At 46.0% G+C, this 23,388-nt stretch overlaps 2 long non-coding RNA genes across 2 annotated transcripts in view; one reads left to right on the top strand and one right to left on the bottom strand.

The window, feature by feature from the left end:
- The first annotated feature begins 355 nt into the window (after window positions 1-355).
- Window positions 356-23,388, top strand: part of LOC150055115 (uncharacterized) — a 43,948-nt gene continuing 20,915 nt past the window's right edge. Inside the window, exons 1-2 of the long non-coding RNA XR_016537682.1 lie at window positions 356-461; window positions 6,511-6,675. This is a non-coding gene — a long non-coding RNA (uncharacterized LOC150055115). The remainder of the gene's footprint in view (window positions 462-6,510; window positions 6,676-23,388) is intronic.
- On the bottom strand, window positions 11,283-12,666 carry LOC150055116 (uncharacterized). The gene is made up of 3 exons (XR_016537681.1): window positions 12,504-12,666; window positions 11,655-11,830; window positions 11,283-11,472 (listed from the first exon to the last, which is right to left on the bottom strand). It is a non-coding gene; the product is annotated as an uncharacterized LOC150055116 (long non-coding RNA).

Consider the following 23,388-nt stretch of genomic DNA (forward strand, 5'->3'; position numbering starts at 1 on the left):
ATTCTGGATGATGACCAAAGAAGCCAAAATGAGGTCTCCACAAACCTCGCTTGGCATTGGTCTAGCTCTATCTCTGTGTGCAAAGGGTTGGATGCTCTTACTTTACTCTCTACAGTAACCAAGAAGACAAACAAAAACCTTGCAGAGATTCATTGAGCCAGACAGATGTCAGCCACAAAAAGCGGAATTTGAAACCAAGATAATGTTGGTTACGTTTTATTCTTGTGTTCCTGAAGGCCTAGAGTGCTGATAGTTGAACACATGTGAGTTAGTGTTTACCAGTAGATTAAGATGTAACCTAATCAGCATAGACCATATAACTGAAAGAATCTATACTCCCAACATGCATCCTTAGTCTTCTGATTGCATTTAAAACTACTGACAGAATTAAGGGATTCCAAGACTGCTGACCTTGAACTCACCATACTCCTACCTCCATCTTCCAAATCCTAGGATTACAGGTAAGAACTCTATCCATTTTCCCCCCATCCTTGTCTCGTGAATAGTTTTTCATGGGCTAGAAATCAGGGAGAAAGCACAGTTGAAGGAAGTGCTCACCTGTCATTGTAGCAATAACTCCTTCAGGGAGCATCAAGTAACAAATACCCAGGCATTATTTGTTCTCCTGGGCTTTACAAGTGAAATTTCAGTGATACCCATTAGCGGTTTGAGGAAGTGAATGCTAGTCTAATGTCCCTTTTCCCATTATGAGATCCAAGGCACGGAGAAGGTAAATGACTTGCCCAGTATCACACAGCTAGCTGTATAGACCTTGCAAAATACTATCATAGAAGGAGAGAGAAAAACCAATCAAGATCTGCCATGCTGGGAGAGAAAAGGGAGTTCCCAAAGCCACAGTGGCCACAAGGACTCCAAAAGTGAGCCTGGGAGACCTGCCTGGTGTTACAGTGTTCACTTGCCTAGAGGGGTAGAGAAGCCCTGATAGAAGCCTGGGCAGAAGGACTGCCAGAGACCTGGCTGGTCTTCAACCCTCAGGCAGAAGAGATAACACTCCTGGGCAAATTCTCCTTCAAATGACCTTTCTCAGCTAAGTCCTGCCTGTGCCCACGTTCAGGCTGTCCCCTCAGCTGCCTGTAGATGTGACCTCTGCTGTCCACCCATTCTCCTGTCACCCTTGGATACTGGTCACTGGGTGCTTCTAGGGGTGTAGTGTCATACCAGGGCCACTTTCACACTGAAATCGGGGTGGCTTATCAGCAAAATTCACCTTGTTCAAGTTAATGTAGCCTGTTTTGCCTGCTCTGTTCAGTCCAAACAATCAATGTTTGCAACTGTGCCGTGATTGTTTGTTGCAGGAAATAGAAGAGCAGAGAACACAGGCCAACACCTTCTCTGGAATTACATTTTTTTTTTTTGCCAGTCTTAAACTTCTTTTGAGCTTCTTTTTCTCAGAGGTAGCACTCTACCACTTTTTTTTTGTCTACCACCATTTTTGTTTTTTTCTGTGTATGTGGTACTGAGGAATCTAACCCAGGGCTTCATGCATGCTAGGTGAGCATTCTACCACTAAGCCACATCCTAGCCTGGAATTTCTTTGCTTACTGTCTTAGGGTGGTAATTGGGTAGCAGAGCTTTGCAAACCTCAAACTTCTTACCACTTACCCTCTATCACTTATCATCAGTTCTTATTTGTCAAAAGAGATGGCTATATTAATTACAGTCTGGTCAATCAGGCCTCAGGGTTTTTTGGTTTGTTTGTTTTAGATTTGATTGTGAGACAGGGTCTTCCCTAGACTGCACAGGTAGTGGCCTTGAACTAAAGATCTTGCAGTCTCAGCTTCACAAAGACTGGATGGCAAGTGTGAATCACCATGCCCTTTGCAGCAGTAATGGAAAACACAGTTTAGGTGTGTCGCCAATGCGCAAAGCTGGTGTGTGTGTGTGTGTGTGTGTGTGTGTTTCTTTTGTTTTAAATTCACAACTGGGGATAATTGTTCCCATCTGTGTGATGACTCTTGTATTTGAAAAGAGAATATATAGCAATGTGTTACCATAGTTTTCCATTTATAATTAAAATTCAAATGTGAATGGAAGCACATACTTCTGGAAGGCCTTCTCTCTCTGAGGAGTCAAGGTAACACGTTTTGTTCGTGTTAGCAGACTTTTCCTAGCCCTTATTTCTGAAGCTTCTTGCAGAGGAGATGTTTTTCTTGAGACAATATTCATATCTTATTTGACTTCACATTGTTTGTGCTGTGCAAGGCTATTGCAAAGCTATCTGTGGGGTCTGAAATAGAAGTAGGGGTCCAGAAGCCTTGGAAAAAGTGAAAAGACAACATCCTTGCATCCACCTTACCTGGTCCCCAGTTCCCAGCAAACTATAGCCTGTCTTTCAGGGTGTTTGGGGAGGACCTGCCCCCACTTGGCTGTGTTGCCCTTACACCCTGGATTAGAAGAGAGCCTAGCCAAGATAGACTATGCTAGAAAGAATCTGGTTCCAGGGAGAGCCTCCTGGAGGAAGGTAGGTACATAAGAATGGGCTGTGACTGGAGCCTTTTCAGAAAAGAAATTCAAGTGTGCTATGAGCTAAGTAGAGATTCTGGCCAGGAGCTGGTGGCTCATGAGTCTCATCCCAGCTACTCAGGACTCTGAGATCTGAGGATCATGATCTGAAGACAGTCCAGTTAGGAAAATTAATGAAATTTGTATCTTCATTTGTGTGTTAGGAGGTGGGGAGAAGGGGGAGGCTGGTTAATAAAAAGCCAAAAGTGTAGTTGGGGCAAAAAAACTAATCAATAGTGTGAAGTACTGAGTTCAAGCTCCAGTATAGGCACACATGTGTGAGCCCACACAGACACAGACACACACATAAAGATACACTCACACACCGTGGAGATTACAAACAATACAGGGTGCTCAGTGAATAGCCTTCATTGGGAAGAAAGGAAAATGCTAGTTGAAGGATCCTTGGGGCGGGGGTGTCTTAAGGGAGGATCCCAGATTTCCATGTTAAAGGCTATGGGGATAGTATTTTTTTTTCAACAACAGGTCTCTTTGGAGGAGTGGACACTGAGCAGCAGAGCTGAACACAGAAGCTGGTCTTGTTTAAAAAGTAGGGTGGGGTAGAAACTGCCAGATGCCTAGCTAGTGTTCCCTCTCTTCTTTCCCTGCCCCCCTCCCAAGGGCTGCCACTCTTGGCAGCCTGAGCTATTAAACCAATGAGGTATTAAGCAGATGTTTTGGGGTGACTCTAGAAGAGGGGACAGGCTACCAGTGCACCCTTCTATCCTGATTTTCCCTTCCTCTTTATCTTCCTGGAATAAGAGAATCAATGCGAGGGCTGAAACTCTAGCTGCTATATTGGGCCATAAAGTTATCTAAAACTGAAAGCCATATAACTAAGGAGAGAACAAAGAAGACAGAAGACTGATGACAGTGTAGGGCTGCAGGCTCAATGATTCCAGCCTTCCTTGGAGATGGAAATAAGCTTCCCTTCTTCCAGAGAGGATGCTCACATTTTGTTGAAACCATTCTTCCTCATTCACTTGGGATATCACAAGTGTCTTAAGGGTTCTTAGATAGTATAAGGTTGAACTTGCTGTCAAATTGAGTTGCTCAGTGACCCGTTACCTTGTTTAATTGTATGATAAGGTGATTTGAAATGACAAAATAGTCTCTGAGCTTAGTTATTAAAAGGTATTATTGGAAGTGGCGGTATGGCTCAAGTGGTAGAGTGCTAGCCTTGAGCTGAAGAGCTCAGGGATAGAGCCCAGGCCCAGAGTTCAAGCTCCATGACCAACAAAAAAAAAAGAAAAAAGAAAAAAGGTATTATATATTTATCTCTTTATTCTCTCCCACTACCAAGAAGTCTAGATGTTGTTGGGAAGTGAATGGCTTCCAGTAAGACCTGATAAAGGAGATCAACAAGTCAAGGATGGTCCAGTGTTCTGTCTTTTTGTGTCTGTCTTTTTCAGCAGGGTCTTGTTATGTTGCCCAGATTGACCTAGAATTCTCAGTTCTCTGGGTCTGGCTTTGTAAGTGCAGTTTGCAGGCCCTCTCAGGGGGTGCTGGGTAGATAGAGTACTTAGTTCAAGTTTGGATTATTGGCAGAGGGCGGGCAGGAGGGGAGGGGAGGGGAGTGGGGAGAGTAAGGTGATAGGAAGTGACAGTGAAATCTGTCACAGGCCTTCCCCAGCCCAGCTGGCTTCTGGCCTCATGCTCCAGAGCCACTTCCTGGGTCTTGTCAGTTTTTGATGACACAATTCATTCTTCCTGTCAGATTCAGAGCCCAAGAGTTTCATAATCCAAATAGTTCACAGCATGGTATTTTGTCTCTATTTAAAACCTTCTCCCATGGGGGTCCATTACCACTGTACCTGTCAAATGATGACACACCCAGAGCTCATTCTACTTTGGCCAGGTTGGGTCAGGCAGTTCCTGAGCTGCTGTGGTGGTTCAGTCACAGGCACCACTCCCGTGCCACCCTTGGGCCTTAACTGTGTCAGAGGTCGGAGGCCCCAAGGGGAAAGTTCAAGCTTATAACAACAACCAGTCACCAACTGCTTTGTCAGCTCTTTGCTCCTTGAGTCTGTTGGACTTTGAGTCTGGGGTGTGCCATTTAGCACTTGAATGATTTCAGGAAATTCTTTAACTTTTCCAAGTTTCATCTTGCACATCTGTGCAATGGGAACACTTACAGTTATACTTTTAAATTTAATGTTACATACGGGAGCTGTTGTAAGAGACCAAATGTGATAAGACAGGTTCTGTTTGACTTGGACATGGTAAGTTGTACAGGTCTCTAGTCGTTTACACTGTGAAGCCAAAGAGGATATTCTTAGGAGAGGATCACAAAGGCTCAATCGCTGTGTACGTATGATCACATAAAATGAGATGTCGAAATGAACTCAAAGAAATGAAAACAAGAGGTATTTTTTTGTTGTTGTTGTTTTTCCTTTGTTACTATTTTTGTTTTCTGTACCTTTTGTGTTGTTTATAAGTTTATCTGTTTTGAGGAGGGTAAAGGAAGAGCACAGAAATGGTGAGACAAATGGTGAAAAGAATGCAGCAGTGATACTCACTAGACACTATGTCGAAAATGAACCATACAACTTGTAGGGGAGGAGAACTGGGAGGAAGAGAGGAAAGGGTGACACTGTTCAAAAGAAATGAACTCACTATCTGACTTACGAAGTCAGGTACACCACCTTTACAAAAACAGTAAAAGAAAAAATATTTGGTATGATGTCTACATCATAGCGACATCTCAATGCTATTTATTAGTAGTAGTGGTAGTATTTAATTTTGTGTGTGTCTTAAGCTCTTTGCTTACAGCTGGCACTGTACCTCTTAATCCATACCTCCAGTTGTAGCTTTTTGCTGGTTAATTGAAGATGAGGAGTCTCTCTAATTTACCTTTTCTGGCTGAGTCTGAGTGGATCCTCAGATCTCAGCCTCCTGAGTAGCTATGATTATAATATTCAGTAGAATTTGATTTTTTATCTTGTTCAGTATTGTGAAATTGAGATACTCCTTGAGATTACCTTTAGGAAAAATTTCACCAGCCCTCCCTAAACTGGAAGAAGCAGACCTTCCTGCAAAGCATAGAGTATAACCAGAGGTTCTACTCAAATGAGGGGTTTGACAACATCTGCCTAATTGCCATATGTGACAAGAACAGCCCTGTCTTTAAAGAGGCCACTGGGTGGGTATAGAAAGCCTCTTCCTAGCCTGAGGGGAATCCCAGGATTTCTCTGTGTGATCATTTAACTCATTTGTAGAGCCCCAAGGAATAAGGTAGAAGGGTGCCAGCCATCTTGTCAAGTTTAAAAAGAGGAAAACTGAGGCACAGAAGTCTCCACATATATACAATATGGACAAGCAGAAGCACAGTAATTATAGACCTAGAAACACACTGTGTGTGTGTGTGTGTGTGTGTGTGTGTGTGTGTGTGTGTGTGTGTGTGTGTGTTACTGTGTGCTGGTACTAGGGCTTGAACTCAAAGCCTTATATGCTCTTGCTTGTTTCTTTTGCTCAAGGCTGATGCTCTACCACTAGAGCCATAGTTCTACTTCTAGCTTTTTGGTTAGTAACTGGAGATAAGAATTGCATGGGGCCAGGAGTTTGGCCTAGTGGTAGAATGTTTGCCTAGCATACACGAAGACCCAGATTCAATTCCTTGGTACCACATACATAGAAAAGCCAGAAGTGGTGCTGTGGCTCAAGTGGTACACTGCTAGCCTTGAAAAAAGCCCAAGGACAGTGCCCAGGCTCTGAGTTCAAGCCAGGATTGGTTTAAAAGAAAGGAAGGAAGAAAGAAGAATCTCATGGACTTTGCTAGCTTTGAACTGTGAGCCTCAGTTCTCAGCTTCCTAAGTAGGTAAGATTACAGGTATGAGGCACCGGCTATCCAGCGAGGTAGAGAGTCTTGACTGTGTAGACAGCACTGGGACATCTGGATGACAAATCTCCAGAGGCCAGTCTGGGGAAATGACCCAGGTCACTTGACAGGCCTAATAACAGTGCTCACTATGTGTTTTCCACATCCAGAAGTCTTGGCTGTTCTGACAGCTTCTCCGCGAGTTCTTCCAAAGGGTGTGTGCGTAGATACTGCCACAGATCCAGTCAGGAGCTTTGTGCTGAAGCCCAGGCCTGGCAAGCCTGCTGTGCGCCCTTGGAAGTTGCTGAACCTAACACTGTGCCTGAGAAACTCAGGTAGGAGACCTGACGGTCTCCGTGGTTCCCCAATTCTCACTGCTCACGGAAATTTTCTAGCACACATGTGTGTGCATTAGACAGGGTGGGGAGTGGGGTACTAGAGCCTAGGAAACTATGTTTTGAAGTGTTCTAGATGATTCTGAAAAAATGTAGGCTGTTGGAAGCACAGGATAAATGCTATTGTTATGTCTTCAGACTCCAGTCCCTTAAGCACATCCCGTAATTATCCACACAGTTTAGCTCGAAGGACATGGCCAAACTTTCTAGTCAACTCCCATGAGAGAAGGCGTGGTCCCCAAGAGCACCCCGACATTGCAGGGTGTGTGGCTGGTTTGGTGTGAGGGACTAACTGGGAGTAGCAGCATGGCTTTGGAGCCTGTGTGCAGGCTCACCAGAGGCCGAAAGAGCAGTCACCCCCTCACTTGCTCTACCACTCATTGTATTAAGGGCTAGAACGCCAGGTCCAGCTGGCCTGAGTCCAAAGAGCAGAGAGCAAATCCTTTCCGGCCTCCCTTGAGGCTGGCACCCTCCATATGGGCTTCTCTATCCACAGTCACATGTCTTCAGCTGTCCCCAAGTTACAGAAGACCCCTGTGTTAATGAAGAGCTTGGAATGCTAAGGCTAATGATGCCTTGTGCTCATCGGGAGTTAATCCTGACATTCTTTGTTAATCCTGACATTCTTTGACTTCATAAATCAGGAGGCAAAAAAAAACAAACCCAAAACCCTGGGCTTTCTGGGCTTCTTTGTGAGCCAGGAAATGTGTATCTAGACATCTCATGCCGCAGTTTGTTGGCCGCCCCTTGCAGGCCAGGCACATGCTAAGCAGGAAGTAGAGAGGGGCTGTCTGACGTGTGCTGGGGTCAGTGAGCAGCAGGGTATGTGCCCTGGTGAATGGGGAAAGTGGCCACTTACTCAGTCCACGAGAGCCTAGATAACAAAAGGCAGAGGAAGGATGCTTTTGTCCTCTAATGCCTGCCCCATTGCTTGAACTGGGACAGATATCTCCAGCCCTCAATTGAGACCTATACCATCAAATCCTCTGTAGGTAGCTGATTGACGGATTTCTCATCCTCTATAACCACCTAAGCCAGTCCCTCGTGGTATCTATCTGTCATCTATCTATCAATCAATCATCTATCTATCATCTATCTATCAATCTAATTAAGATTGGTCTGTCATCTATCTATGCCATCTATGATTAATCTGTCATCTGTCTATCTACCTATTATTTACTTGCTTATCATCTATCTCCCGCTTCTGTTGCTCTAGAAAACCCTAATGTAAAAGAAAGAAAATGGGCATGATGATATCAGAACAACTCATTGCAATGTGGGCCCCCACTGCTCTAGGAAAAAAAAATACTTTTAAGGCTAAGAACTTTGAAATGGCCCTACACCAAGAGAATGCATTCTTATCACCCGACTGAGGCACCGGAACAAAACCAAACCTGCTTCTTGCAAAAGTCAAGTCTGGGCAAAATGTCAAGAATGTCCGCGCTGCCTTCCCCATGGGCTCCTCCAGAGACAGGATGACTCACGGTTACCAATCAGCAGCCTGCTGGGCTTAATGTCCTGGCTTGTTGGCAACAGTTAGCCAGCAAGGTACGTCTCGGAGTATATTCTAGAACCTTTTAGGATTCGCTTAATTAAGAGACACCAAGCATGAGTGCCTCAGATCTAGGCCCACCCATGTCACAGCTCACTTTTGAAAGACTTTTAAGCTCTAGAAAAGTAGAAGTAGAATAAGTAGAATAATTTAAACCAATTTAAAATAGAATAATTTAGACCAAATACTCATTGCTTGTCAGAAAGTGGTTGAATTCTTCCTGGTACCATAATGCTGCTGTTTGGTATTTTAAAGTATTCAATCAGTGAGTTTCAGTGTTTAAATCAATAATCCCACCAGCCACCAACCCTCCACCAAATTGGTGGCTATCATTGCATTTAATAACTAACTGTAAGGCCATCATTCCTTCTGAGAAAACCTGTCATCAGCAGCTGGAAGGAGCTCATGCTATTCTCGCTTAAATTGATCTGCTAATAGATAGTTTGACTGTCAAACATCATTTTTATGCCAGTCCTGAGGCTTGAACTCAGGGTGTGGGTGTGGTCCTAGAGCTTTTATTGTTCAAGGCTAATTTTCTACCACTTGAGCCATACTTTCAGCCTCCACTTTCAGCTTTTTTGGTGGTGAGATGGAGAGCCTCCCAGACTTTCCTGCCTGAGCTGGTTTCAAACTACAATGTTCAGCTCTCGATTTTCCTGAGTAGCTAGGATCACCCGCATGAGCCACCTATGCCTGGCTAAGAAAACCACTTCAAAACAGAAACAGCTTGGGTCGGGACTTTGGCCTAGTGGTAGAGTGCTTGCTTAGCGTGCACTAAGATTAGGGTTCAATTCCTCTGTACCACATACATAGAAAAAGTTTGGAAGTGGTGGTGTGGCTCAAGTGGTAGAGCTCTAGCCTTGAGAAAGCCCAAGGACAGTGCTCAGACTCTGAGCTCAAGCCCAGGACTGGCAAAGAAGAAAAAAGAAAAGAAACAGGTCCACTGGGCTTCATCTGTCCCGGGCCACTGCTGCAATCACTGCTCTTTACATCTGCCCCCAGGTGCAGATGGCGCTTCTTCCTGGTCAGCCAGGAAGTCATGGTTGCAGTAAGCAAACTCTTCCCTGAGCATCTTCTAGTGCAGGTGGAGGCTTCGGGCCAATTCCCAGGATAGCCATAGTTACACTTTTTGTGTAGAGCTCTGTAGAATTTCTTTGTCTCAAATGCTCTGTCCAACAGGCTCATCTAGTTTGCTCAATACACAGGCTGAGATGGTGAAGGAGATGTGCGGCCATATGTGTGCAATTGTTCAACGTGCATTTCACCTGAACACATATACAACCATCTTGAGCACAGAAAGAAACTATATATTGTTCCTTTAGGAAATGATAATGTGATAAACACCATCTCTTGAGACCCCTACTGCTTTCCTGGGAAGACCATAAGATTAAACATCAGACAATTCCTTACTCTTGCTTAAGGCTAGCATTCTACCACTTAAGCCACAGCACCACTTCTGGCTTTTTTTGTATATGTGGTACTGAGGAATAGAACTCAAGGCTTTGTGTATGCTAGGCAAGCACTCTACCAACTAGGCCACACACCTGGCCTTACTATTGCTTTGTTCATTTGTGTGTGTGTGTGTGTGTGTGTGTGTGTGTGTGTGTGTGTGAAGTTGTGATGGTGCTTGTCTACCAGGCAGTCTACCACATGAGCCACACTTCTGGTTCTTTTTGCATTCATTATTATTGGAGATAGGTTCTTAGGCTTACACCAGGGCCATAATCTGGACCATAATCCTCCTATTTACAATTCCCACATAGATGAGATGATATGTGTGCACCACTACACTCAAGTTTATCTGCTGAAATAGGACCACAGGAATTTGTTGTCTACTCTGGCTTAGCACCACAATCCTCTCAATCTCTATCTTGCCAGTCCTGGGCTTGAGCTCAGGGCCTGAGCACTGTCCTTGGGCTTTCTCAAGGCTAGAGCTCTACCACTTGAGCCTCAGCACCACTTCCGGCTTTTTTTTTTTTTCCATGTATGTGGTACCGAGGAATTGAACCCGGGACTTCGTGCATGCTAGGCAAGCACTCTATCACTAGGCCAAACTCCCAGCCCATACTTTTTAACTGAAACAACTCCAACTAGAAATCTGTTCTAGAAGGCTGCATAATGGTCACACAGCCCACGCGTCTTTGCGCTGCTATAATAGGAGAGCACTGACTGGGTTATTTACAAAGAACAGAGATGCATTTGCTTCAAGGTTCTGGGGGCTGGGAAATGCAGGGACGAAGGAGCTGTATGTGGGGAGCACACTCTGCTTGGTCCTAATTTGGCCCAGGTATGGCCAGATGACAGGGAAGTGAGGTGGAGCGTGCAGGAGCCGGGCGGCCCCTTTTCTGACAAGCTTGCCCCATGACCATAGTCAGAATAAATGTTGTCATCAGGAGAGCAGACTTGGTAAAAAAAAAAAAAAAAATCTTAAAGATCCAGGTTTAGGGCTCAGTGGTAGAGTGCTTGCAAGCATGCATGAAGCCCTGGGTTCGATCACTTAGTACCACATAAGCAGAAGTCACTGTGGCTCAAGTAGTAGAGCACTAGCCTGGAGCACAGAATGACTCAGGGACAGCACCTAGGGCCTGAGTTCAAGTTCCAGGATTGAAAGAAAAAAAAAAAAGAAAAAGAGAAGGAAAAAAAAAAGGAATTATTTCCACCCATCTCCCTGGTGCATTGGGCATTAGCTTTCCAACACCTGAGTTCAGAGGGCATGTCCAAGTCCCAGCACCACACCCACCCCCAAAGCCCCGCCCTCCACCCCAGCTGGAGAAGGGCAGCTGCGTATGATGAAAGGCTAAGGCACCTGCACAGGAGGGGGAGGCAGTTTGGGGCTGGAGACACCTGAAGGTAGCATCCTCAAACAGGTGGAGTCCTCGTGTTGCTTCAGAGGCCTGGGGTGTGGGGCAGGAGGAGGAGGGGGGAGGGGATAGATTAAAGGTAGAAACACACAAGGGCCCCCAGGGACTCATTGTAAACCTCAGCAACCCTTTTTATGTCGCTTCAGGAACTGGGGGGAAATATTCCCCAGAAGATTCGGGCTTGCAGGAGTCAGTCTTTGAAGCAACTGGGGGGCCTCTTGTCACTTTGAAGTTCTCAGCAACTTCTCACACAATGGAGAGCTCAGGGCCACTCCGGGCTGCACGCTGTGCCCTCCAGCGCTGGCTGCCGCCACACAGGAAGCTCTGCTGAGTGGCTTTGGTTTGGGTTGGAGCCTTCTATCATGGTCTCTTGGGGGCCCTAGCAGGACTTGGGGTTGTACTGTGGCCTATGAGTTCATTCCCTTCCCCAACCCCCGCCCCCACGTTCTTACAGTGGACAGGGATGGTGGGGTGAGCCGTGAAGCCATGATGCCTGCAGAACCGACCTTAAGGGGAGGTGAAGGTGACCAAAGATGGTTTCAGATTGGTGAGGCGAGTTGTTTAGGGAACCGGAGGCTAAGAGAGATTCCAGAAGAGGAAACTGCCCGGGCCTCCAGGCTTGTGGTTCTGATAACTCAGTTTGTGGTTTGCTGTCATCCAAGTTTAATAAACTGACTGTGATCTATAAGAAAACAGAGTCCATGTGTCCTGCCCCCTCCACCCCACCCGAATCAGGCTGAGGCAGAGGCCTCCCTCGGCCATGGAGAAGTGAGGCAGCTTTCTCTGTCTCTCCTTGGATGAGTGCTGTTGAACAGAGGGGCCCAGGCACCAGTCCATCCAGTTATACTGGAAAACTGAAGTGCCAGCAGCTTCTAAACTGCACAGAGAGAAGCTTTGAGTTAGCCTAGACTCCTTGGAGAACAGAACCTAGATATGCAAACCTGGGGTGGTGAGGGTGGGAGTTGGGGAAATGGATTCCCTGACAGCCACTGCATGGCTCCCCCAGGATTACTGAGGAAGCAGCAGAGCCCTGTCACCCCCTAGATCCTTGCCAGGTTTCTGGGAGGAATGGGGGTGCAAAGTGGCACCTCCTGGAAGGGAAGAGGCATAGTTTTGTACTCCTGACCCTTGGAGGAGAGTCTGAGGCTCAGCGGGCACTGCTCAGGTGTCCATCTTGAGAAACCTGATCCTTGGACTTGAACACTCCACTCTTTGTGTTTTGTAGAGCAGGGGACCCTGGCTCCTCACTCGGCTATGCTTCTCTCAGTCCCCTCTGAACATCTGAGGACTGTGGCTGCTATTGGGTCTGTCTGGGCTTCTATTTCCAGCCTCTCACCAGAGCTGCTGTGACCCACCTCCCAGGCAAGGCTTTCCATGGTGAGGTTGGCTGGCTGGCAGGCCAGGAGATTTCCAAACCATCTGTCAGCATTTGTATCATTTCATCCCCAAGCGATTCTCCAACCACCTGGGCTATTTTCATTTCCTTGAACCACGCAAATGAAAAGCACGGGTCACACTACTCCTTCTGTGGCTCAGAATGTGTCGCCTCACGCCAGCCGGACTGCGTTAGGAGTCTGTCACACTGGTTTCTTTGTGAGGTCATCCTCGCTGTGGTTTCCTGAAGCCCTGGCCTCCTTCCTGTTGTCTTCACTTCCTGGTTCCCCAGAGTCCTGAAGGTGTTTCAGTTCAGTGGAAACACAAGGGCCTTTTGACTGTTCATTCCTAGACTTCCTGTTGCAAGGGTAAGGAGTCCCCACACTACTGTGGAGCGTCCAGTGTATTTAAGAGCCATGCAATGCCTGGGTCTCGTGGCTCATGCCTGGAATCCTAACTACTCTGGAGGCTGAGAGCTGAGGATTGAGGTTTCAAGCCTGGGAAAGAAAGTCTGTGAGACCAACAAGAAGCTGGAAGTGGAGCGATTGCACAAGTGGTAGAGTTCCAGCCTTGAGGGAGAAGGCTAAGGAACAGCCCTGAGAACAAGTCCCAGTATGTGCACGTGCACACACTCACCACCACCACCACCTACTAGTTGTTGTTAACTAGACCCTAGACATTTATAACTGTAAAATTGGGTGTTCTTGTGTGGAAACTGTTAAAATGTAAATGATCTTTCCATTCAGTAGAAATGCAAATAATTTCTCTCAGATAGGGAAAATAACTTCTCCCCCCACCAAAGAAATTAACACAAAAGATTACAATTCTGTGGCTCTGCAGGAATTTAATAGTTTTTGTTTATTTGTCTGTTTATTCTTTGGTCAGTCATGGGGCCTGAACTCTAGGCCTGGGAGTTGCCCCTGAGCTCTCCAGCTCAAAGCTAACTCTCTACCACTCGAGCCACAGTGCCACGTCATGTTTTCTAGTGGTTAATTGGAGGTAAGAGTCTCATGGCCTTTCCTGTCTGGGCTGGCTTTGAACTGTGATCCTCAGCCCTCAGCCTCCTGAATAGCTAGGACTGCAAGTGTGAACCACCAGCACCGGCTGACTTGAACAGTTTTGTATCTAATTTTTGCCATCTTTCTTCAGCATTCCTTGTTTCTCTTACCCTCTTTGAAGCAGATTTACCGCTGTAGATTCCATTAATGGGTGGCTGATTCCTTAAATCAGTCCCCATTAACCTTCTATTAGCATTTGAAATGCACATTAAAATGCCTACTGTTAGCTGGGCACAGTGGCTCACGTCTGTAATCCTTGCTACTCAAGCGGCTGGGATCTGAGGATCAAGGTTCAAAGCCAGCCCAGGCACAAAAAGGACCTGAGACTCTTATCTTCAATTAACCCCTAGAAAATGGGAAGTGGGGTTTGGCTCGAGTGTAGGGACAACGCCCAAACTCAGGGGTAGAGCGGTAGCCTTGAGCTGAAGAGCTCAGGGACAGCACCCAAGTTCAAGCCCCATGACCCATGCACACACAAAAAAGCCTACTGTTCACTTTCTGAACCCTCTGCCTTCCCTGGAACATACGTTGACATTAGGAATATGCACTTTCCACCTTTGCAGTATATAAGAAATCTCCATGCTTTCTAGAAATAAGTTACAACTATCCAAAGTATACAAACTCAACGTATTTCATGTAATCTCTGCCACCCTGGGCATGCCATGTCTGGTTTGGGCCTCAGAAGGCCTTCTTTCCCTCTGCCCTGCCAGGAGCATCTGTCCAGCTCCCCACTTCTCAGTCATCCCATGACCCAGGGCCAGGCCTGGCTGAGCCAGTTGTATACAGACATGGGTTCAAGCAGCAGCTTACTTGCTGGTTGGCAGCCAGCAGAGGAAGATACAGTCTGACCACAACACTGAGGGCCCTGTGCCTGCAGAGTTGACGAGGAGAACTAAAAGGAGAGTATTTGGATTTTTGGTAGTACAAGAAAGAGGAAAAGCAGGTGTCTGAAGATACCAGTCAGCACTCAACAAATACAGGAAGAGCACATACAGAGATAACAACCTGACTCCCTGAACTAGAGTGTGGAGCTACATCCTGCCTGCCTTCCTTCCTTCCCTCCTTCCTTCCTTCCTTCCCTCCTTCCTTCCTTCCCTCCTTCCCCTTCTTTCCCTCCCCCTTCCTTCCCTGCCCCCCCCTCTCTTTCTGCCTTTCCCAGTCTCTGTCTTTCTCTCTCCCTCCTCCTCTTCCCCCTCTGCTCCTAATTAAACCCAAGCCCTTGTGTTTGCTCCTGAGAGACTCTGGGTTCTGGGCTGCACTGGGGTCTCTAGCAGCTCCACACAGTTCTGCTGCTCCCCTTACCTCCCTAAGTGCTAAGTGCTGTGGTTTTTCCTGAGCTGCCATCAGACTAATCATTTGGTGTGTGGTCCTTACTTTCTGATCCATATGTGGCCTTCAAAGAAAGTCCACAGTGCCTGAGGGAAATGTGTAAGTCTTTGCTTCCTCCTAGGAAAAGTCCTTGATGCATACTGTCACCTCCCATAATAACTTGGTATGTTAGATGGTAATAAAACTATAATTATATAAGTAATAAAAGCATATCTCAGTGTTGGGAATGCAAATGAGTACAGTCATTATGGAAAACAGTATAGAAGTTCCTTCAGACTAGAAATAGAACTCCCATCAGATCCAGCAGTCCCATTTGTGGGTGCAGATCCAGAGGAAATTAAATCAGAATCTGGAAGAAATCTTTGCATTCCCCTGTGTATTCCAACACTAGTCACCATAGCCAAAGAGATGGAGATAAATGAAGGTTATCTTCCATGGGTAAAGAAAAACATGAGAGAGCCAGGTGCAGTGTCTCACATCTGTAATAGCAGGAACTTGAGAGGTAGAGATTAGGGGAATCATGGTTGGAGGAGACCCTTGGAAAATAGTTTGAAAGACTCCCATCTCAATCAATAAATGCTGGGTATATTGTGATAAGCATGAACTTATCTATGGGGAAACGTAAGTAGGACTGAGGTTCAAGCCAGCTTGAGCATAAACAGGAGATACTCTGCAAAAAAATTACTAAAAGCAAAATTGTCTGGAGGTGTGGCTCAAGTGGTAGAGCACTTGCCTAAACACCACCAAACAAAGGAGCAGAGCAAGGCATGCTTTTCACTAATCGAGAGCTTGCCTCACATTCAGAGATCCTAACTCCAATCCTCAGCATGAGAAGAAGAAAAAGTGCACTGTTCCTACATAATGGAATACTCTTCAGCTGCAAGAGAGAATGAAGTCCTGTCATTTGCCACAACATGGATAAAACTATAAGATAGCAATATGGCAGATGGAATAAGCCAGACCCAGAAAGACCAATGAATTTCTCATACGAAGAGGCTGAGAAAGGGGATGGCAGAGAAGCGAAGAGTGGCATAATAGTAAACTTCTTCCCTTCTCTTTCATCCTTTCGTTTCTCTCTCTCTCTTTTCTCTCTCTCTTTCTTTCTCTCTCTTTCTTTTTCTCTTTCTTTCTTTCTTTCTTTCTTTCTTTCTTTCTTTCTTTCTTTCTTTCTTTCTTCTTTCCTAGTCCTAGGGCTTGAACTCAGAGCCTGGGCACTGTCCCCGAGCTCTTTAGTGCAAGACTAGCACTCTACCACTAGAGCCACAGCACCACTTCCCATTTCTGATGATTAACTGGGGATAAGAGTCTCACTGACTTTCTTGCCAGGGCTGGCTTTGGACCAAGGTCCTCAGATCTCAAGCGTAATCAAGGATTACAGGCGTGAGCCACCCCCAGTGTCTGGCCTCCCTGAGCATTTTTGCTCAAGGCTAGCACTCAACCACTTGAGCCCCAGCTCCACTTCCAGCTTTTAATTGGAGGTAAGAGTCTCATAAACTTTCCTTCCCCAGGCTGGCTTCAAACCACAGTCCTCAGATCTCAGCCTCCTGAGTAGCTAAAATTGTAAGTGTGAGACACTGGTGCTTGGCATGGGAGATGATTTTAATGAGTACAGAGGAGCTGATGGATAGGAAGATTAATGTTCTATAGCACAATATGGTTGACAGCAGTTACTTAAATACTTAAAAACAGCAAGCAAGATTTTAAATGTTTCCACACATAAAAAAAAAAAAGACATAAAAAAATGTAGCTGGGTGCCAGTAGCTCATGCCTATAATCCTAGCTTCTCAGGTGTCTGAAATCTGGTCTTGGTTCAAAGCCAGCCTAGGCAAGTCTGTGGAACTCTCTCTTTTTTTTAAATCCATCTTGGGGCATGAACTGTGGGCCTGGGCACTGTCCCTGAGCTCTTCAGCTCAAGGTTAGTGACCTACTCCTTGCACTACAATGCCACTTTAAACCGGTTTCCAGTTTAAACCAGGTTTCACTAGAACTCAGAGCCTGGGCACTGTCCTCGAGCTCTTTAGTGCAAGACTAGCACTCTAGTGCAAAACTAGCACTCTACCACTAGAGCCACAGCACCACTTCGCATTTCTGAGGATTAACTAGGGATAAGAGTCTCAGGGACTTTTGTGCCTGGGTTGGCCTTGAACTGCAATCCTCAGATCTTAGCCTCCTGAGTAGCTAGAATTACAGGTGTGAGCCACCACTGCCCAGCTTTATGAAATTCTTATCTCCAAGTTAGCCAGCAAAAAGTAAATAATAGAGGTATGGCTTAAGTGGCGAAACACCAGCCTTGAGCAGACAAGCTAAGGGACAATGCCCAGACCCAGTACCAATACACAGAAAAAAGCTAACTAGGTGAAGTGATGGTTTATGCTATTCTGATCTGATTATTACACATTGTATACATGTGTTGAAATAATCACATGCTGCCTGTAAATATGTGCAAATATTACGAGCTAATTAAAAATGTGAGGAACATTTGGAATAAACCATAATTGCCTTTTGTTCAGCCAACTCCCTCCAGGACCATAGAGGATTTTTCTAGCAAATTAAGTTTCCTTGTCCTTTCCCTGTCTCTTTCTATTCATCTTGCTTGATTATTCATTCATTTTCTCCACAAGCACGCCACAGCTTCTACAAAGAATTAAGCAACATTAACATTTTCAGGAAATGAACGAACAGGTGCCTGTGGCTTAGATCTGTAATCCTAGCTATTCAGGAACAGAGGACTGTGGTTCAAAGCCAGAGGGGCAGAAAATTCCTTGAGACTTCCATCTCCAATTAACCAGCAAAAAGCAGAACTGGAAGCATGGCTCAACTAAGTAGAGCACCAGCTAAGCAAACAAACATGCAAGCTGAAAAGGCACAAGGCCCTGAATTCAAACCCCAAAGCTGACAGAAGAAAGAAGGAATCTCGCAATGCCATATTCTGAGAGTGGAGTGGGTGCAGGGTCAAGTTGGGTGATAGGCATACTGTGTGACACCGGGACCTGAGTGACACAGTATGGGAGGGAAGGGCAATCCTTGCTCTGTGGCCTGACTTGGCAGCTTCTCCTCCTGGCTCTCCCATAAACGCTGGCTTTCATGCCTCTGGCTGGGAACCAGATGTAACCAATGCCATATGTACTACTTGGATTCATTAAATGGTGGCCTCAGCAAAATTTTGGTGCTGTCTCTGATGCTTTTGTGTTGTAATACCTTTAATATTTGTCACTATGACTTATTTATTATATTTAACTCTGTGGTACACATTCTATTGGTCTATGAAATTTGAATATTAAGAGACTTCTGGTCTTGATTAAAAGGGAAAAATGGATTATGTTTGGTTTAGTCCATGAGAATAAACATCTCTAGGTTGGATCGAAGATGGTCTCCAGTCTTGATCTCCTGGAGATGACTGTAATCTTAATTAATTTGGGGAAATGACTTAAGAAAGGGTGTTAGAAAGTGGCCATTCTAGATTTTCAGCTATAAATGGCAGATAAATTAAACTCCTAGACGTTTCAAGTCTAAAGCACCCAACCACCCAGTGTGGCAGGAGCAGAGAAAAGAATACTCCTTCCTCTTCTGGTGGACATGTCTGCTTGCCAAGGCTCAGATAATGGTGGAGGCCAAACTCTACTGTATTTTCCAGGCTGAAGAAGTAGGCAGAATCCACCACGCTTCAGCCTTGGCCCAGTTGCCCTCCCTCCATACCAGTGCAGGTAGCATGGTGGCAGGATTGTCTTAGAGATAGGGAGTCTTGCTCAAGGCCTGTCTGTCTTAGCTTCCTCGTCTGTGATGTGCACAAAAGCACGGCTTGCTTCCTAAGGATGAGTGTTCTAAGGGCCAGCCCAGATACAGGAGTGAGTCAGGAGTGAGTATAATACAGAAGTAGTGTAGTAGATACTATAGATGATCCATTTCTAAACCCTTGCTCTTTATACTATATGTCACCACACTCTTGGCATCTCCTTTGCCTAACCCAGATACAGTTGACACCGAACTTGGTGGGGGAAATAGTTTCTTTCCTTCTCCTCTAATTTGCCTTCTTCTCTGTTCCTTGTGTCTTTCCAGTACATAGCACTGAAAAGAGCAGGCTAGGTTGCCTCCTGGGCTGGATTTATGAAATCCAAGTGCCCTGGGCATCATATCAGGAAACCTATGCTGTTTTGACTACTCAGCATTGCCCTGCTTTTTTTGTGACATATCATCAAGGATGGCTGCCCACCCAAGACAGTCAAATAAGGCCAGTTCCAGGATGTTTGCTCTACTAGAAACAGGGCTTGCTAACATATTCCAATATGGCAGCCTCTGGGGCCATCTAGAAGAAAGGGGTTTGAGAGAAGACAGCCCGAAGACATTGCTGACATTTGTGATGCCCCAAGACTTTCAATTCTGCAAGCAGATGGCTGATCAGCTGATCTTTTTGTTTTTATATTGACTGCAATAGAGGCTTTCTTTCCCCTCTATTGCATTTTTAGCACATGTGAGGGACTTACCCTGGGCATGCAGTGTTTAGGTGACAGTGGGGTATTCCCTAAGGATTCCTCTCTTGTTGGAATCGACACCCCTGTCCCTTGCCTGCTCCTGCATTGGCCACAAGGACTGGTCCATCACTAGGAAAGTAATTCATGGGGTACATACTCCATCCAGAAGTCTTCCAAGCTTCAGGCTGAAGTTGACTTCTTGGGACAAGCAACTCCATGTTCCACCCAGCTGCGAATGAGAGTTTAGATTCAGCTTCTCATGATCGCATCCTCCACCCCCAAATGCTATGAACAAGATAGACATCTACCTTTTTCTCATGAAAATGAAGTCTGGACTTTGGCTTCCTGAAGCTGTGGGCCTGGTATTTTCTACCTACTTTCCCAGCCTCTCAGCGCTGGGCATACACATCCCCTCCTTCCTGGCCAGCCTGCTTTCCACCCACATACCACTTCCACTGGCATCACCAGCTAGAGCAGGGGTGTGGGCGAGGGAGGTGAGAAGGTGTTCTGTCTTCTGTGTGCCAGCTACACATTGGGGGTCGGCTATCAAGGAAGAAAGGTAATGGGGAGGCTCCAGCCTTGAGTGAGAAGACTAAAGAGCAGCACCTAGTCCCTAAGTTCAAGGCCCAGGATAGAACACAAGCAAAGCAAAACAGAACAAAAAACTTTTCTGGAGCCTGGCGTGGTGGCTCATGCCTGTAATCCTAGCTACTCAGCAGGCTGAGATCTGAGGATCAAGGCACAAAAGGACCTGATTAATTAACCACTAGAAAACAGGAAGTGGGGCTTGGCACAAGGGTAGGACAGTAGCCTTGAGCTGAAGAGCTCAAGGACAACACCCAGGCTCAGGGGTAGGGTGGTAGTCTTGAGCTGAAGAGCTCAGGGACAGCACCTAGGCTCAGGGGTAGGGTGGTAGTCTTGAGCTGAAGAGCTCAGGGACAGCACCTAGGCTGAGTTCAAGCCCCATGACCCTTCCCCACCAAAAAACCCCTGAAACTTTCTGGGCTGTGGTGGCTCATACCTATAATTCTAGGTACACAGGAGGCGAAGATCTGAGGATCATGGTGTGAAGCCAGCCCACGCGGAAAAGTACTTGGGACTCTTATCTCCAATGAGCCGCCAAAAAGCTGGAAGTGGAGCTGTGACTCAAGTAGTAAAGTGCCAGCCTTGAGTGGAAAAAGCTAAGTCAGAGTATAAGGCTGAATTCAAGCCCCCATGTTGGAGTGTACACACACGCACACACATGGACACACGCACACACATACACACACACACACACACACACACACACACACACACACACACACACATCAGACTCTAGGAAGCTCTGCCATAACGGATGAATCTGAGTTGCCACAGCAAGATCTTCATAGGAATCGCTATCCTCCTGGCAAGCTACTGTCAGGAGGATCCTGGGTGACAGAAACGACTATTTGGGACGTATCTGTAAATATTTAATCCTGTTCCAGGTGCTAATAGAATGGCCTGGACCAGGACCACAGAGGGAACTTCCCCATCGTTCTCCATCCTAGCTCTTTTTTCCCTCCCTTTTTTTCACCAGTCCTGAGGCTTGAACTCAGGGCCTGGGCGCTGGCCCTGAGTTTTTTTAAGGTCAGTGCTCTACCACTTAAGCTACAGCACCACTCCCAGCTTTTTCTGTGTATGTGGTACTGAGAAATCGAACCCAAGGCTTTGTGCACTAGGCTACCTCCGGGCCTTCATCCTGAATCCCTGGGAGAGCATCACCCATAGGTAGGCAGACCTCCAGTGCTAGCCTTACAATAATAGGAGGCCCACAGGAGCCAGAGGCCAAAGAAGGGAGCCCTGTCCCCACTTGACCCGTCTGGCTGAGCTTAGACAATAGCAGCTTTGTTCAAGAAGAACTGAAGTGAGAAGTGCTTCGTGATAAGCTAGCTTCACTACTAATTGATACAGAGGGGCTGTTTATAATTAAGTGAGCTGTGGGATTCCACTCAAGGCTGTCTGAGCGCCTTCTGCAGCCGAGGTGACCGGTAACTGTACTCTCCATCTTGGCAGGCCATTAACAGTCATGTGACAACCTTGGGGAAGGAAACCTACCTACCCCAGTTACCTGCTGACATTTGTAAACTGCTTCAGATGATGGTTGGCTAGGGAAATAGTAATGGAATATAGGCCTCAAGGCTCCAGGGGGAAAAACATGCTCCTCTTTGTTATTATGAAGTATTAATAGCTATTCCCATGTACAAAGGATTGTGTTAAGCTCTGTGGGTAGTTCCAGACTGCCCCAAAGGAACTTAGATTTAATAGAAAAAGCAGAGGTATTTCAAAAGACCACCCATTTCATGCCAATTTATTTTTAATCAACAGAAAAGTCATGATGTTCTGCTTCCTGCTTTAATAATTTTGTATACTTATTATTTTTTATTATATTGGGGTTCATTGAATCTGGGGCCCTGAACAGGCTACAGCTCTCTACCATTGAACTATATCCCCAGTCCTTGGTCCTTTAAAGTTAGGGTTTGTAGCTCAGGCTGGCCTCAACCCCACAATCCACCTGTCTCAGTCTCCAGAGGGCTGGAATTAAAGGTGTGTACCACCATGCCCAGCTTGGAAGTATCCTAAAGAAGCTGACTTCAAAATCCCTGTATCAGTCTTCTGAAAGACCAGAGTAGGGGTGCTATGGCTCATGTGGCCAGGTCTTGGGGACTCACAGGTAGAACAGTGTTCTTGTAAAAACCTGTTCCGTGGCCAGGCACCAGTGGCTCACATCTGTAATCCTAACTACTCAGGAGCCCGAGATCTGAGGATCGCGGTTCAAAGCCAGCCCAGGCAGAAAATTCCCGGTGAGACTCCTCTCTCCAATTAGTCTCTCAAAAACCAGAAGTGGCACTGTAGTTCAACTGGTAGAGCACTAGCCTGAACACAAACAGGCTCAAGGACAGTGCCCAAGCCCCAACTTGAAGCCCATAACTGAAAAAAACAAAACAAAACAAGAACAAGAACCTGTTCAGCAGCAAAACCTTTTGATGTGCCTGTTATCTGCTTCAAAAGCTGGTCCTGCCTCATTTTGCCTCTGATTAATGTAAAATAACTCTGTAACTTTATAGCTTCTTCCCTTCCTTGTACTCTATAAGACTGAAAACAATTTCTGAAGCACATGGATTTTCCTGAGAACTGGTTTTCTATTGAATCTTTTTTGGTGGTACTGAGATTTGAACTCAGAACTTCACATTTCCTAGACAAGTTCTCTAACCTGTGAGCCTCATCTCCAATCCATTTACTGTGTGTGTGTGTGTGTGTGTGTGTGGCGGGGGTACTGGGTCTTGAACTCAGGGCCTAGAAGCTGTTCCTCAGCTTTTTGCTCTGTTTCCAGCTGTTTGGTAGTCAATTAGAGTTCAGAGTTTCATGGACTTTCCCGCCCAGGCTGGTTTCGAAACACCATCCTCAGAACTCAGCCTCCTGAGTAGCTAGGATTATAAACACAAGCCACTTGCTTTCCTTTGTTTTTTTAAGTAGGGATTTCAGCTTTTTCCTGAGCAGGCCTCGTGCTTCCATCCTCCTGCCTTTACTCGCCCTCCCCCAGTAGCTGGGTTCACACATCAGCCACCATGCCCAGCCCCAGCTGTTTGGCTTGGAATTCATCTTCAGGGAACTTTTGTCAGGAGTGCTGAGAGACTGCAGACAGGATAAAATGTCCATGGAGAGTAAAACAAGACAGCACACGCCTTTCTGAAGTGTGCTTGTTGTCCATAGGGAGCTCAGAGGTACCTGCATAGACTAAAAAAGACTGTGCCAGTGGGGCTCAGTCACTTGACAGGCCTGAATTGTCACTTCCTCCTCTGAAGCTAAGGAACCATGAGTCAAAAAGAAGGTAAAGATTTAGAAGGAGTAGACGTAGAGTTTCCCACTTCCAATTCAAAAGAAAAAACATTGACAACCCATTTGATGGGGTTCTAAAGGAAGCTGCCTGCAAGCTCAGGGTGAATGAAGGACAGATGTGGTAGCCAGAAACTTCAACCACCTTCTCC

This window comes from Megascapheus bottae, chromosome 14 (assembly GCF_031878675.1).
Source record: "Megascapheus bottae isolate mThoBot1 chromosome 14, mThoBot2.hap1, whole genome shotgun sequence".
In the NCBI taxonomy this organism is placed as follows: Eukaryota; Metazoa; Chordata; class Mammalia; order Rodentia; family Geomyidae; genus Megascapheus; species Megascapheus bottae.